We start from the raw sequence: 14,301 nt of genomic DNA, 5'->3' as shown, positions 1-14,301 counted from the left end.
CTGATTGCCTGCAGTAGTGCACTCCTGAGAGCTGGTGCAGCAGAGAAAATGTCTTGGACATGAGAGTGGGAGGTCCTGATTATGGAGGATGTTAATCTTAGCTCATTGGAGTGTAGATATGGTAGAGATGCAGGACTGTGCAGCAGTGTGGAGAGGTTTGTGGATGAGTGTAATGACTGGTACAGGGTGGAGGCACCAGTGTAACTGCTGGACAGAAATATGAGACTGACTGCTGCATTAAGGATAATGAGAAATACATTTAGTGAGAAGAAGAGCAATTAGTGAGTTACAAGTATTTGTGAATTCAACACAAAAAGGAATCAGAGCAACAGTAACAGATTTTACTTTTTTTTAATTAATAATGGGATGAATAAAATCGTGAACATTATCAATAGACTAAATCAAAGTCAGGAAGATAGCCGAGGTCAGATACCAGGTGATCAGTAAATGACAAGTCAGACGAGCAGTATGAATACCGCGGAGCCCGATGACAGAGGCGTTACTGAAACTTGTCCAGGTTGACCAGTCAGAAGGCCACAGGTAGATGGTGAAGGTCCTTCTATACAGCTCCAGCAGTGATGGTGGATCTGCTGGACTTCAGGGCGCTAGATGCTTAGGTGTCCCGTCTTTTAGATGGTTTTAGGGCAACAGTGACAGCATGCAAATGCGCGAGCAGCCCTGGATAATCCACGCCGGCAGGATGATAAGATCCGGCGGAAGATGGAACCTACAAGAGAAATAAATATAATGTAAGTGATGGGACTCCATATTACATGATAATGCTGTGCAGTCACTGTGGCCGGACGGCAGAGGAATATTATCATACAGAGGTCAGGGGTCATTGTCAGCAATCATACATGTGACAATCCCATCACTGACAGATGACATCTACTCCACATGAATTATTCTCACTGACATCACACAACATGGAGTTGATTCTCACACTTACCTCGTCTCTTTTTCCCATTTTTTCCATTTTCTGAGTTTTGTTGCTCCATACTCAGATTTATTGCCGATTTTCTTTCTTCATGAGATGGAAATTCTGATGAAAAATTTAAAAACAAAAATCAATAACAATATCTTCTTATAGGATCTGCTTTGTCATAATATGGATAACATAAGAGACCTATAGTATTGTATAAAAACCATGTGGGAATATTTGAGCCTTGAAGTCAACATTCACATTGCTGGTGCTGTAGACATGTACATACCTGGCAATGGGGACGAGGGTGGCAAGATGGTAACAGCATCGTCTGTATTACATACAGGAACAGATACTTTCTGCCTGTTTGAAGAAGAAAAACATGTAAATCTCAAGTAAACTCCATATAAAAGGGGTTGTCTCACTACAAGAACACCGACTATAAGGACTAGTAGGACATATGACTGTCATAGTGGGGAAGGTCTTCTGCTCAAGACTACCTTTTATAGAGAGCTGAGAGGAAAACAACTACCAAGAATGACCGGTATTTCATACTACATCTCTCCTACAGTGAGGGCAGCACTAAAAGTGCATGACCGGCCACAATTATGGGCTGTTATCTCCAACAATTCCGAAAGCTGAAAGCACAATGACTCATAACCATGGGGCGGTGGATGCTGCATTTGATATTATGGTATTTATGTCCTATATTTGATGTTGTGCACATATATCAGCCTGGAGCTCCCAGTAATGACCCCATAATCTACTCACATTTCTGAGATGTTTGTGTTGGATTCTGGTGTACACTCTGGAGGGGCCTTGAGATCCTCATTGTTCACCATCCCGTTAGTGGTGGTAGAGTGCTAAATGTGGATAACAATAAGTTATTAAATATATATACTTTTTAATTTTGTAGATCCTTTTTTGTACATATTTTGGATTTATCGATCACATACTTACTTTAGAAAGCCTCTCAGAAGATGATGATGCAAATATTCGGAAGATAAAGTTCTCATCGTCCTCACTTGTGCCCTCCTTATCCTCTGAGATCAGATGGTTGTTTTCATCAGAGTGATCTACAAGACATAGGTAAGGAAGGATTGTTAGAGGGTGTCAGTATAACACAGTCGCTATATCTCACTAGGTTACTAGATGATACAACGTAATATACAGAATACATGAAAAAAAACTCCTGTAAAAAATTAGGGAAATAGGGATACAGTACGAACCCATGGTCAACATAGCTGAGATCCATGAAACATGGATAACATAGTAGACCAGAAAAACCATGTGGAAATATTTGAGCCTTGAAGTCAACATTCACATTGTTGGTGCTGTAGACATGTACATACCTGGCAATGGGGACGAGGGTGGCAAGATGGTAACAGCATCGTCTGTATTACATACAGGAACAGATTCTTTCTGCCTGTTTGAAGAAGAAAAACATGTAAATCGTAAGTAAACACAGTATAAAATGGGTTGTCTCACTATAAGAACACTGACTATAAGGCCTAATAGGACATATCACCGTCATAGTGGGGAAGGTTTTCTGCTCAAAACTACCTTCCATGGATCAGAACACAACTACCAAGAATGTCTGGCAAGTAATACTACAGCTCTCCTACAGAGTAGGCAGTGCTAAAAATGCATGACATGCCACAATTATGGGCTGTTATCTTCTGCATTTTCTGAAGCCAAAAGTACAATGACCGTTAACCATGAAGCGGTGAATGCTGCATTTGATATTCTGTTATTTATGTCCTATATTTGGTGTTGTGTACATAGATCAGCCTGCAACTCCCAGTAATGACCCTTTCTAATCTACTCACATTTCTGAGATGTTTGTGTTGGTTTCTTGTGTATACTATGGAGGGGCATTGGGATCCTCATTGTTCACCATCCTGGTAGCGATGGTACAGAGCTAAATACGGATAAAAATAAGATATAAAATATTTTTTTTATGTACTTTTAGAGTTTTTTTTATTTTTTTTACATATTTTGGATTTATTAATCACATACTTACTTTACAAAGCTTTTCAGAAGATGACGTAAAATTTTGGAAGTCAAGGCTCTCATTGTTCTCACTTGTGCCTTCCTCATCCTTTGAGACAAGATGTTTGTTTATATCAGAATGATCTACAAGAAATAGGTAATGAAGTATTATTAGAGGTTGTCAGTATAACACAGTCACTATTTATCACTAATATTAATGGGAACAGATGATCACATATTAGGGAAGATGAGACAAACAGTCGCTTAGTCTAGATGACGTCTCCTTCTACTTACTGATAAATAAGCTGGTGTCTGCGTCTGAAACAAGCTGAGGAACATACTCCAGCTCCTGGCTCAGAATGTTGTCAAAGTCCAAGTCACTCAGGAATGGATGAACCTTGATCTCAAATGCTCCTCCTAGAAAAAGAAAAACAAAAGTGATGCGGACATAGTCAGGGATGGCTCCATATCTGAACAGTTTATCGTAATCTGAACTAATGACAAAACTGAGCCGACATGAAGGAAATAAACTGAAAGTCTTAGTGTGGAGAACTAGAAATACAGTAGATGAGCTGATAGAGAAATGCTGATCTACATGGACATGAGCGATATGTCCTTGGTCTAATAAGGGAATATTAATACTAGTATATCTGTTACCTGTCCCAAGTCTACGCACAGGATTTCTTCTGAGCAGCTCAGTGATGAGATTCTGAGCATCCAGGGGTGGAGCGCGATCACAATTCCAAATTAGTTCTCCTGTTACATAGAAAATTACAGAAAATAAAACCTCTTTACTGGACTGTAACATAAAACAAAGGAAATAACTAAACAAATGTAACCAATCAACGCAATGATCGGATTATTCTACTCACCAATGACAACCCTTTTATAAAGCTCAGTGAGGGAATCAGCATCAAATGGTACACATCCCAGCAGGAATTTATACAGGATGATCCCCAATGACCACCAGTCAACAGGTCTTCCATAGCCTTCTTTCAGGATGATCTCTGGGGCTATGTAACATGGGGTGCCACAGAACTGGAAACCAACAGAAGATAGAGATGAGAATCGATTAAACAATTATTATGACAAGATATCATCGTTAAAACACAATGCAGAAGATAAAATATTAGTGGAAAAGTTCTCTAGAAAGGAAGAACGTAGAGAAGAGACAATAGTGTGATGAGATTTGCAAATAACAAGCTAAGTTCTTGTAGGTGATGCTGACCTCACGGTCCTGGAACTCTCTGGAGATGTCCACTGCTAATTCCTTGTAGGTGTTGGTTTTCGGTATCATTAGACCAAGTTTTGAAATCCCAAAATCGGTAACTTTAATATGTCCAGTAGATGTAATCAGGAGGCTGCAAAAGAGAAGATGGTTTTAGCCTCACAGACTGAATGATAATAAATGTCAACTTTCCCCACTTTATTATACTACGGGGGCACTTACTTTTCCGGCTTCAGGTCTCTGTGCACCACACCGTAACTATGCAGGTATTCCACGGCAAGTACCGCCTCTGCAAAGTACAAGCGGGCCATGGGGACAGAGAAAGGACCCCTGGTGCTTAGAAGGGTCCCACAGTCTCCACCTATAGAAGAAAGGAAATATGACCGGTGAGGGGTTTATACAGAAGATAACCATGATATACCACGAGCAGATAACCATGATGTATAATGAGCAGTGAGCGGAAACATCCTGGGGAGATCACACAGATAGTGGCGCACATAGAAATCACAAGACCCCATATCAAAAGTTGTAATTGCCCCCCACCCTAAAAAATAAAAAAGAAATATATTTATATCCCTGTTGAAGCAGCTTGGTGTTCTCACCAGCAATACAACTTTTATGGCCATTTTAGAGTATGATGCTCCCAAAAATGCCCACACCCACACTCAATGAGTATGGTATCCCCACAGTGAATCCTCCTAAGGAGGCCACCACTTAGAAGGAGGCCAGCCACAACCCCCTACTCGGTGTGATGGCACCCACAGCAACCCTCCCACTCAGGATAATGGTTCCCACAGTCCCTCACACGATATAATGGTCCGCATAACTCCCCACTCAGTATGATGTCCCCACACAGAATGGGGGCCTCCATATAGAGTGAGGACCCCCACAGCACCCCACTTAATATGATGACCTCCACTCAGCATTCACAGTCCCCCCATATCTAGTCATACGGCCCCCTTTCAGTATTTTGGCCCCTACTAGCCACCTACTCAGTATTTTTGCCCCCACCAGCCCCACCTCCTTGAAGAAGCAAATACCGCTGAAATTGTGATGACAGGTGGAGGGATGCTGCCCACTGCCGAGCGTCGACAGACCCCCTCCGACTGATGAGCCCCATAGCGCCCCTGCACCAAGATCAATGAATTTACGAGCATCTTGGTAATAGATAACCTATAGTAAATGCTCTGTGGGGATGTAACCAACAATGTCCTAATGATATGAGCAGTGATAAGATGAAAGCCGACATGGGCTGAATATAATACAATAGATGTGTCTTACCTCCTACATACTCCATGACCATACACAGGTGAGATCTAGTTGGAAAGGAGCAGAGCATGGAGACCACAAATGGACAATCAGCAAATGTTAAGATGTCCCTCTCCAGAAAGGCCCATTCCAATCTCTGTGCAGTATTTAGGTTCCGCTTAGCCATTTTCTTCATAGCAAAGGTCTGGTGTGAGTCTTTATGATGCACTAAGTAGACGGCCCTGGAGAGAAGGAGAATCCATCGGTTATAATAAATCCTTATTAATAATCCATCTATAGAAATCATTATATGTTTAATACTGGTATCCAAGGGGTAACATTTCTCCTTGCGGAGAGTGACATGTTAAGCTTGTCAAGGTGAGGAGACTTTTAAGCCTCAATGATCCTCTGGGAAATGTGCAAATTGTCTCTTCAGAGAGGAAGAGAACTAGAACTCTAGTGCCACCTATAGGAAGTAATAATCCTAAAAGTCAATATCGACCCTTTAACGAGCCTTATCACATGACATGGAATAATAGCCATAACCAAAATCTCAATTTTCGGACACTATGTTTTGGGGTACAAGTGTAGCACCCTGAGGATTCGGCTGCTACAGGGGTATTGCACCTCAGCCAGAGGTGTGATATTCCACTCCCGGGTAAGGATGGAGTGTGGAACTGAGCTCAGTTAGCTGCATGCACTACACACATCCCATTTCCGGGGAACAGACCGATGGTACTCCCACTAGAGAAATGTGCAGGTACGACAGTGTCTGTTCCTGGCTGGAGTGGGAGGGGGGTGGAACATCCCAGTAGTGTAGGGGCAGATAGGGGGAGCAGCCTGGGTAAAGCTAGGAGCTCATTGGGTGCTGGTCACCTGAGCTCACACATAGAGGGAGTATATAAGGTGGGAACCATCTTAGATCAGGGTCAGTCTGTGAGACGTCAGTCAGTCTGTCAGTCTTTTGTCAGAGCAGAGCAGAGGAAGAGAGCAGAGGAGAAGAGCAGCTCCAAGGCCCAGAGAGAGAGAGGAGAAAGAAAGACCCAGAGGGGGAGAAAGAAGGAACTCCAAGAGCCCAAATTAGACCAGAGGGTGAAGAGTTGGCAACAGGGTACCGGATCCCAAGCTGGCAGAGGCTACAGCACACCTTAGCCAGGGACCGGAGGTCGTGGGCAGGATCTGCCACGATCACCCACTAAATCCACCCGGAAGGCAGACCAGGAATAGGGTCAGGGAACCCAGAGACAAGGGTTTACCACCAAGAGGCCCGAGGGAGCCGGACATAGGTGGATCCCTGGTGGGGAAGGCCAGAGAAGAGGACAGGACAGAAAGGGAGCTCAGGACCACGCTCCAGAATCACCTGGGGGTTGGCCGAGTCCAGGACCTGGTGGACGCAGCACGGCTCGGGTGGTCACTTAAGGCCGGAGTGACCAGAACAACTGCAGTAAGTAAACAAACCCTGAACTGCACAGCCCGACTCTGAGTCTCATTTCCATCCCCGCTGCACCACCACAACCCCCATCCTCTGCAACTGACCCCCTGAGGCTATACCCCTCCCGTTGGGGGTTATACTACCTGAGCTGCACATACATCACCAGCCTCAGCGGACCCTGCTGCAGCGGCGGCCGTATTGACCGCAATTCAACGGGTGGCGTAGTCGACACAAAAGAACATCTAGTAACATCATAAGGACTGCCACACACTGAGCTTGACACCCTGGGCACGGACCGGGTCACAGCCACTCGGAGACTACAACCCCCATCTGATCCGGCTCCGGGTATCCCCAACAACACTGGCCCAGGGGGCGCGTCAACTTTGGCGTAGTCGGCAGGATAACGAGCCCGCAACAACCGGGTACTGCGTGCCTGAAGATAAGTACACCGTTACCTTAAAAAGAAGTCTCCTGCCGGTTCCGGAGGGTCCCCGCCATCGGGCCCCATCACAGGTCGTTTCCCGCCGGTTGTCCGCCATTTGCAGCTTTTTCCCGCCATCCACGGAGTTTCCCGCCACTGGGAGACGATTCCCGCCATTTCCAAAGATTTCCCGCCTTGGAAGAGCGGACGCCATTATGGGCGTGCCAGAGGGTGGCAAGAGGCCACCTCCCATCGTGGGCCAGGTCGAAGAATGGCGCCAAAAGCGGAAACCGCGCCCACCAACAGAGACTGTGATGCTGGAAGTGTCCATCAGCGTAAGAGAACTGCCCCTGGAACTGACAATCAGTAAGTTGCCCCGGGACCACCCTCGATGTGGGCGGAGACAGAACAAGAGAACAAAGATGGGTGTCGCCTGGAGCAGTCTGGAGAGAGCGCACCCGGAGACAAGACGTCTGGAAGAGAGTCCAGAGAAAGCACACCCGGAGATGGAGGGAGAGCCAGGCAGCACCGACCCAGTGGTCAGGAGCCTGATGCGGGCCGCCACTCCAGGCAGCACCGACCCAGTGGTCAGGAGCCTGTTGCAGGTCGCCACTCCAGAAGGCCTGCTGGAGATCCTAACACAGCTCTCCCGAGATCGGGAGTGTGCACAGACTGCGCTGGAGGGCCTCGCACAGAGGTTGGCCCGGGTGCAACGAGAGACGTTGGCGGAGTGGAGCCGAGAGATGGCCCAGCAGACTGAGACTCGTCAGCGGAGCACGCCACCCGAGACGAGGAGACAGACCGCCTCTGAGGATGGCGCAGGAGGACTGAAGGCCGGAGACGGCGCCGAGAAGGGAGCCGAACGAATGGAGGCAGGTAAAGGGGACGTCACTACCCCGAGCCGGGAAACCGCGTGCCTGCCCCAGCTCCCCGTCGCAGAGCCCGAAGTACCCCCTGCCGTGCCCGTCGCTGCAACGTTACCGCCGCAGACTAGGCCTCAAACGGAAGCCGCGACCCCTGTGACGTCACACGCCTCGACCCCGAGCGTGGCCAAGCAGGAAGTACCATCGGCCTGGTCGCCAGGCCTAGTACCCCCGGGCGACGCAATACCAACAGCGCCCCCTACCTCCGCGGAGCCCCCGGCCTGGTCGCAGGGCCAAGTAACACAGGGCGCCGCCGTTCTTACGGTGCCCTTTACTTTCAAGGTGCCCCAGGCCTGGTCGCAAGGCCTGGTTAACCCGGGCGCCGCTACCACCACGGCGCCCATAACACCTAAAGTACCGCACCTGGGTGAGGACCTGTTCGCCCAGCATACGTGCCCGGATGGGCAGCCCTTCGTATGGCCCCAGGAATACATCCAGCTGGAGCTGCAAAAAGCAAGGGCCATGTGCGAACCCCTGATCCCGGCTCCAAAGCCCATAAAGAGGATCTCGCCCCCGCTAGAAGAGACCCAGTTTGAGTGGGATCCCACCGGAGAAGACCTCATGGGGTTCACTCAGGAGACTCGGGCAGCCGCAGCGGAGCGTGCAGAGTGCTGCCGCCAGCAGCTCGAGGTCTTTGAGAGGGAGCGGAGAGAGAGGCGGGTCCGGGAACAACAAGCCCAAATAAGGAGCGCGGAGCAGAAGAGCCGGACCAGGAGAGACCCCCGTGCAGCGCATGGTCCCCGTACCATCGGGACTGTGATAAAGTTCAATCTGCAGCATGGGTGGGGTTTCATCAGGGATCACCGCACCCCAGGCGACGTCTTCGTGACCAGGAGAGACGTTGAGTCCCACCTACCGGAGGGACACAGAGGTCGTGACCTGTATGTAGGGGACGAGGTCACCTTCACCAGGCACAAGTGTGCCAAAGGACCCTACGCCCTCCATGTGCATCGCCTGACGGAGGAGGAGCTGCGGTGTGAGGAGGAGCAAGAGGACCCGGACGGGTCTGAAACTGAAACTGTCCACAAAGAAAGAGCAGGAGGACGCCGTCGTTGAGTACGGTAGTGAAGAGACTGTATAAAGTTACCCGTCAGGGTATAAGAACTGTTCTAGTTAAAATATAGTCCCCGTTGGGACCAGCCAAGTGAACTGTTAACCCCGTGTGTCCCTATTCCCACTGACCGAGGACTGAGAGCGGTCAATCCTCCCTAATACCTGGCCGAGGACTGAGAGCGGCCATATCCCCTTGTATATAGTTGCGCTTCCTAAAGCGCCCCCTACCGGTTTTATAGGGAACTGTTTTATTCCAAGAGAGACTGTCGCACTTTACCCGGTCACAAGTTGCACCGTGACCGGAGGTACCAGAAGACAAGAATGTTTATATGAAAAGTTTATTGCTGCTGATATATCTATATGATGTTTTATATGTTGATGTTATGAAAAAAAAATTGTATGTTTTGGATGTTTTTGTTTATATCTTACAGCCCGAGGACGTGCTGTGATTTACCAGGGGGGAATGTAGCACCCTGAGGATTCGGCTGCTACAGGGGTATTGCACCTCAGCCAGAGGTGTGATATTCCACTCCCGGGTAAGGATGGAGTGTGGAACTGAGCTCAGTTAGCTGCATGCACTACACACATCCCATTTCCGGGGAACAGACCGATGGTACTCCCACTAGAGAAATGTGCAGGTACGACAGTGTCTGTTCCTGGCTGGAGTGGGAGGGGGGTGGAACATCCCAGTAGTGTAGGGGCAGATAGGGGGAGCAGCCTGGGTAAAGCTAGGAGCTCATTGGGTGCTGGTCACCTGAGCTCACACATAGAGGGAGTATATAAGGTGGGAACCATCTTAGATCAGGGTCAGTCTGTGAGACGTCAGTCAGTCTGTCAGTCTTTTGTCAGAGCAGAGCAGAGGAAGAGAGCAGAGGAGAAGAGCAGCTCCAAGGCCCAGAGAGAGAGAGGAGAAAGAAAGACCCAGAGGGGGAGAAAGAAGGAACTCCAAGAGCCCAAATTAGACCAGAGGGTGAAGAGTTGGCAACAGGGTACCGGATCCCAAGCTGGCAGAGGCTACAGCACACCTTAGCCAGGAACCGGAGGTCGTGGGCAGGATCTGCCACGATCACCCACTAAATCCACCCGGAAGGCAGACCAGGAATAGGGTCAGGGAACCCAGAGACAAGGGTTTACCACCAAGAGGCCCGAGGGAGCCGGACATAGGTGGATCCCTGGTGGGGAAGGCCAGAGAAGAGGACAGGACAGAAAGGGAGCTCAGGACCACGCTCCAGAATCACCTGGGGGTTGGCCGAGTCCAGGACCTGGTGGACGCAGCACGGCTCGGGTGGTCACTTAAGGCCGGAGTGACCAGAACAACTGCAGTAAGTAAACAAACCCTGAACTGCACAGCCCGACTCTGAGTCTCATTTCCATTCCCGCTGCACCACCACAACCCCCATCCTCTGCAACTGACCCCCTGAGGCTATACCCCTCCCGTTGGGGGTTATACTACCTGAGCTGCACATACATCACCAGCCTCAGCGGACCCTGCTGCAGCGGCGGCCGTATTGACCGCAATTCAACGGGTGGCGTAGTCGACACAAAAGAACATCTAGTAACATCATAAGGACTGCCACACACTGAGCTTGACACCCTGGGCACGGACCGGGTCACAGCCACTCGGAGACTACAACCCCCATCTGATCCGGCTCCGGGTATCCCCAACAACACTGGCCCAGGGGGCGCGTCACAAGCACTCATCAGTGCAAAGTGTGAGATATGGTTTGGCTGGGTGAGAGGCATCTGACCGGGATCCAAGCGGTAACGTTTCTCCTTGCGGAGAGTGACATGTTAAGCATGTCAAGGTGAGGAGACTTTTAAGCTGCAATGCTCTTCTGGGAAATATGCAAATTGTCTCTTTTCAGAGAGGAAGAGAACTAGCACCCTAGTGCCACCTATAGGAAGTAGCAATCCTATTTCCCAGAGGAGCATTGCGGCTTAAAAGTCTCCTCATGTCCGCAAGGAGAAACGTCAACCCCTTGGATACCGGTCAGACACCTCTCACCCAGTCAAACCATATCTCACACTTTGCACTGAAGAGGGGCAGTACCCCAGAACACAGTTCCTGCAAATTGAGATTTTGGTTTTGGCTATTATCCTAAGTCATGTGACAAGGCTTGTTAAACGGTCGATATTGACTTTTAGGATTGCTACTTCCTATAGGTGGAGTTCTGGCCGCCACTATAAATCCACATCTAGAAATACATAAAATAGCACTACATAGATCACCTATGGGAGGTCTCCACAATGCCACTTCTGCCGGAGCCATCACCCAGGTCACATTATAGATACGAGAATCTATCGAAATTATCTTTGGGCAGATTCGCTATAACTGACCAAATATAATTTAGTGCAAATAAAATTGGTCCAAAATGAATGTGCTCCAGGGCTCTCTTCTGCTGCTGAGGCCAGTGATTGGGCCCACATGGTCATGGTGGAGGGTGTAGATGTCATTGACGTCAATATGGTGTCACCCTTCATGTGACCATGTGTAGCCAACTTCTCTGATCAGCTTCATAATGGAGCCCCCCCATCAAAACAAAGATCAGAGTGGAGAGCAGAAAAGCTCAGGTGGAGGAGGCAGCAAAAGAACAGATGAAGGTCTAGCACAGGCGAATGTAATAATATTATATTATTATATATTATATTATATGTAATTATATTATTTAAATTGCTTTCCTTACAGTTTGATTTGCTACAGATCATATAATTTCCCTATGATAACACTGAATGGCAGAGTGCAGGGGCAGAATCATTGTCATAGGGAACCCTGAGAAATGTGGATTATGGCAACAGAAATCTCACCCAAAATTTCCACTGCTGATGAGTTTGGAAGTTTCATAGTCGCTCATATGCGGCTTTCTCGCCGGAACCAATGAATCGATCACGCTCTATAAAAGAATAAGAAATAATACTGATTTATTGAAGATGCAGGAAAAAAGTTACAGATGCAAAAACTTCTCCCCCGATATTATGTCCCAGATGATTTACACTGATATGATGTTGGGAGAATACAAACCGGACGCTGGGCAGACCTGGCGCTAGCACCCTGCACACCCAGGCAAGTGCCGGGGCCCTGAGTAGGCGAGGGGCCCACTTGCTGTCGGGCACCCTGGCGCGCTATGGGACCGGTGAGCAGAGGAGAGTGGTGCCAGCGCCAGCTAGTGGGCCTTGCCCCCCCCCCCCATGCTTGCCCAGGACCACGGCCGGCACAATACTTACCTCTCCACAGCTGGTGAGCAGTGAGGTGAGCATTTGATTTTTTTTTTTTATGTATGGAGGTATGGGGCATTATATGGGGGGAGAAGTGACATCCTGCATGGGGCATTATATGGGGGGAGGTAGGGACATCCTGCGTGGGGTATTATATGGGGGGGAGAAGTGACATCCTGCATGGGGCATTATATGGGGGGAGTGACATCCTGCATGGGGCATTATTTGGGGGGAGTGACATCCTGCATGGGGCATTATATGGGGTGAGAGGTGACATCCTACATGAGGCATTATATGGGGGGGACATCCTGCATGGGGCATTATATAGGGGGGTGACATCCTGCATGGGGTATTATATGAGGGGGAGAAGTGACATCCTGCATGGGTCATTATATGGGTGGGGGGAAGTAACATCAAGCATAGGGCTTTATATGGGGTGAGAGGTGACATTCTGCATGGGGCATTATATGGGGGGTGACATCCTGCATGGGGCATTATATGGGGGGAGAAGTGACATCCTGCATGGGGCATTATATGGGGTGAGAGGTGACATCCTGCATGGGGCAATATATGGGGTGAGAGGTGACATCCTACATGGGGCAGTATGTGTTGGTGGGACATCTTGCATGGGGCATTATATGGGGGGGTGATATTCTTCATGGGCATTATATCGGGGATGACATCCTGTATGGGCCATTATGTGGAGTGGGACATCCTGCATGGAGCATTATGTGGGGGGGACATCCTGCATGGGGAATTATATGGGGGGTGACATCCTGCATGGGGCATTATGTGGGGGGGATATCCTGCATGGGGCATTATGTGTGGGGGACATCCTGCATGGGGCTTTATGTGGGGTGGGACATCCTGCATGGGGCATTATGTGGAGGGGACATCCTGCATGGGGAATTATATGGGGGGTGACATCCTGCATGGGCCATTATGTGGGGGGGCACAGCCTGCATGGGGCATTATTTGGGGGCACAGCCTGCATGGGGCATTATGTGGGAGGGACATTCTGCATGTCGAATTATATGGGGGGTGACATCCTGCATGGGCCATTATGTGGGAGGGGGACATCCTGCATGGGGCATTATGTGGGGGGGGGCACAGCCTGCATGGGGCATTATGTGGGGGGTCAAAGCTTGCATGGGGCATTATGTGGGGGTCACAGCCTGCATGGAGCATTATGTGGGGGTCAAAGCCTGCATGGGGCATTATGGGGGGGGCACAGCCTGCATGGGGCATTATGTGTGGGGTCACAGCCTGCATGGGGCATTATATGGGGGCACAGCCTGCGTGGAGCATTTTATGGGGTCCATTATTCTATATGGAGCAATATATGGAGCTCATAATACGGTATAGAGGACTATGTGGTGCCATTATACTGTGTGGAGGACATTACTGTCCGGTCTGCACTGTGAGCTGTGAGGATTCGCCGCTTTCTGAGTTATTGTGGAATTTACAATAGATATCGCTCATGTAATGTAAGAAGTGAAATCTTCGGGCTTGTACTATATATATATATATATATATATATATATATATATATATATTTATCTGCGGTATCTGTGCATCATGAATCGTGGTATGTGTTAAAGGGGCCACTGAGACTCTTTCGCCCAGGGCCCACAAAATCCTGGAGCCGCCCTGCAACGGTCATCATACATTACTATAACATTCTGGATAATGTGGGAGATCACACAGAGGAGGACTTACAGGTAATCTGCCACCAGGTGTTTGCTATGTATTCTGAAAGCACCATGATGTAGGGGCAGAGACCCTGATTCCAGTGATGTGTTACTTACTAGGCTGTGTGTGGCTGTTTCAATAAAATCAGTAGATTATCACTAGAAGACTATCTGTCTA

The sequence above is a fragment of the Phyllobates terribilis genome, unplaced genomic scaffold, assembly GCF_046119375.1.
Source record: "Phyllobates terribilis strain yellow unplaced genomic scaffold, ASM4611937v1 Scaffold_5__5_contigs__length_657084704, whole genome shotgun sequence".
NCBI classification, from domain to species: Eukaryota; Metazoa; Chordata; class Amphibia; order Anura; family Dendrobatidae; genus Phyllobates; species Phyllobates terribilis.
This window is presented reverse-complemented; position numbering follows the sequence as displayed.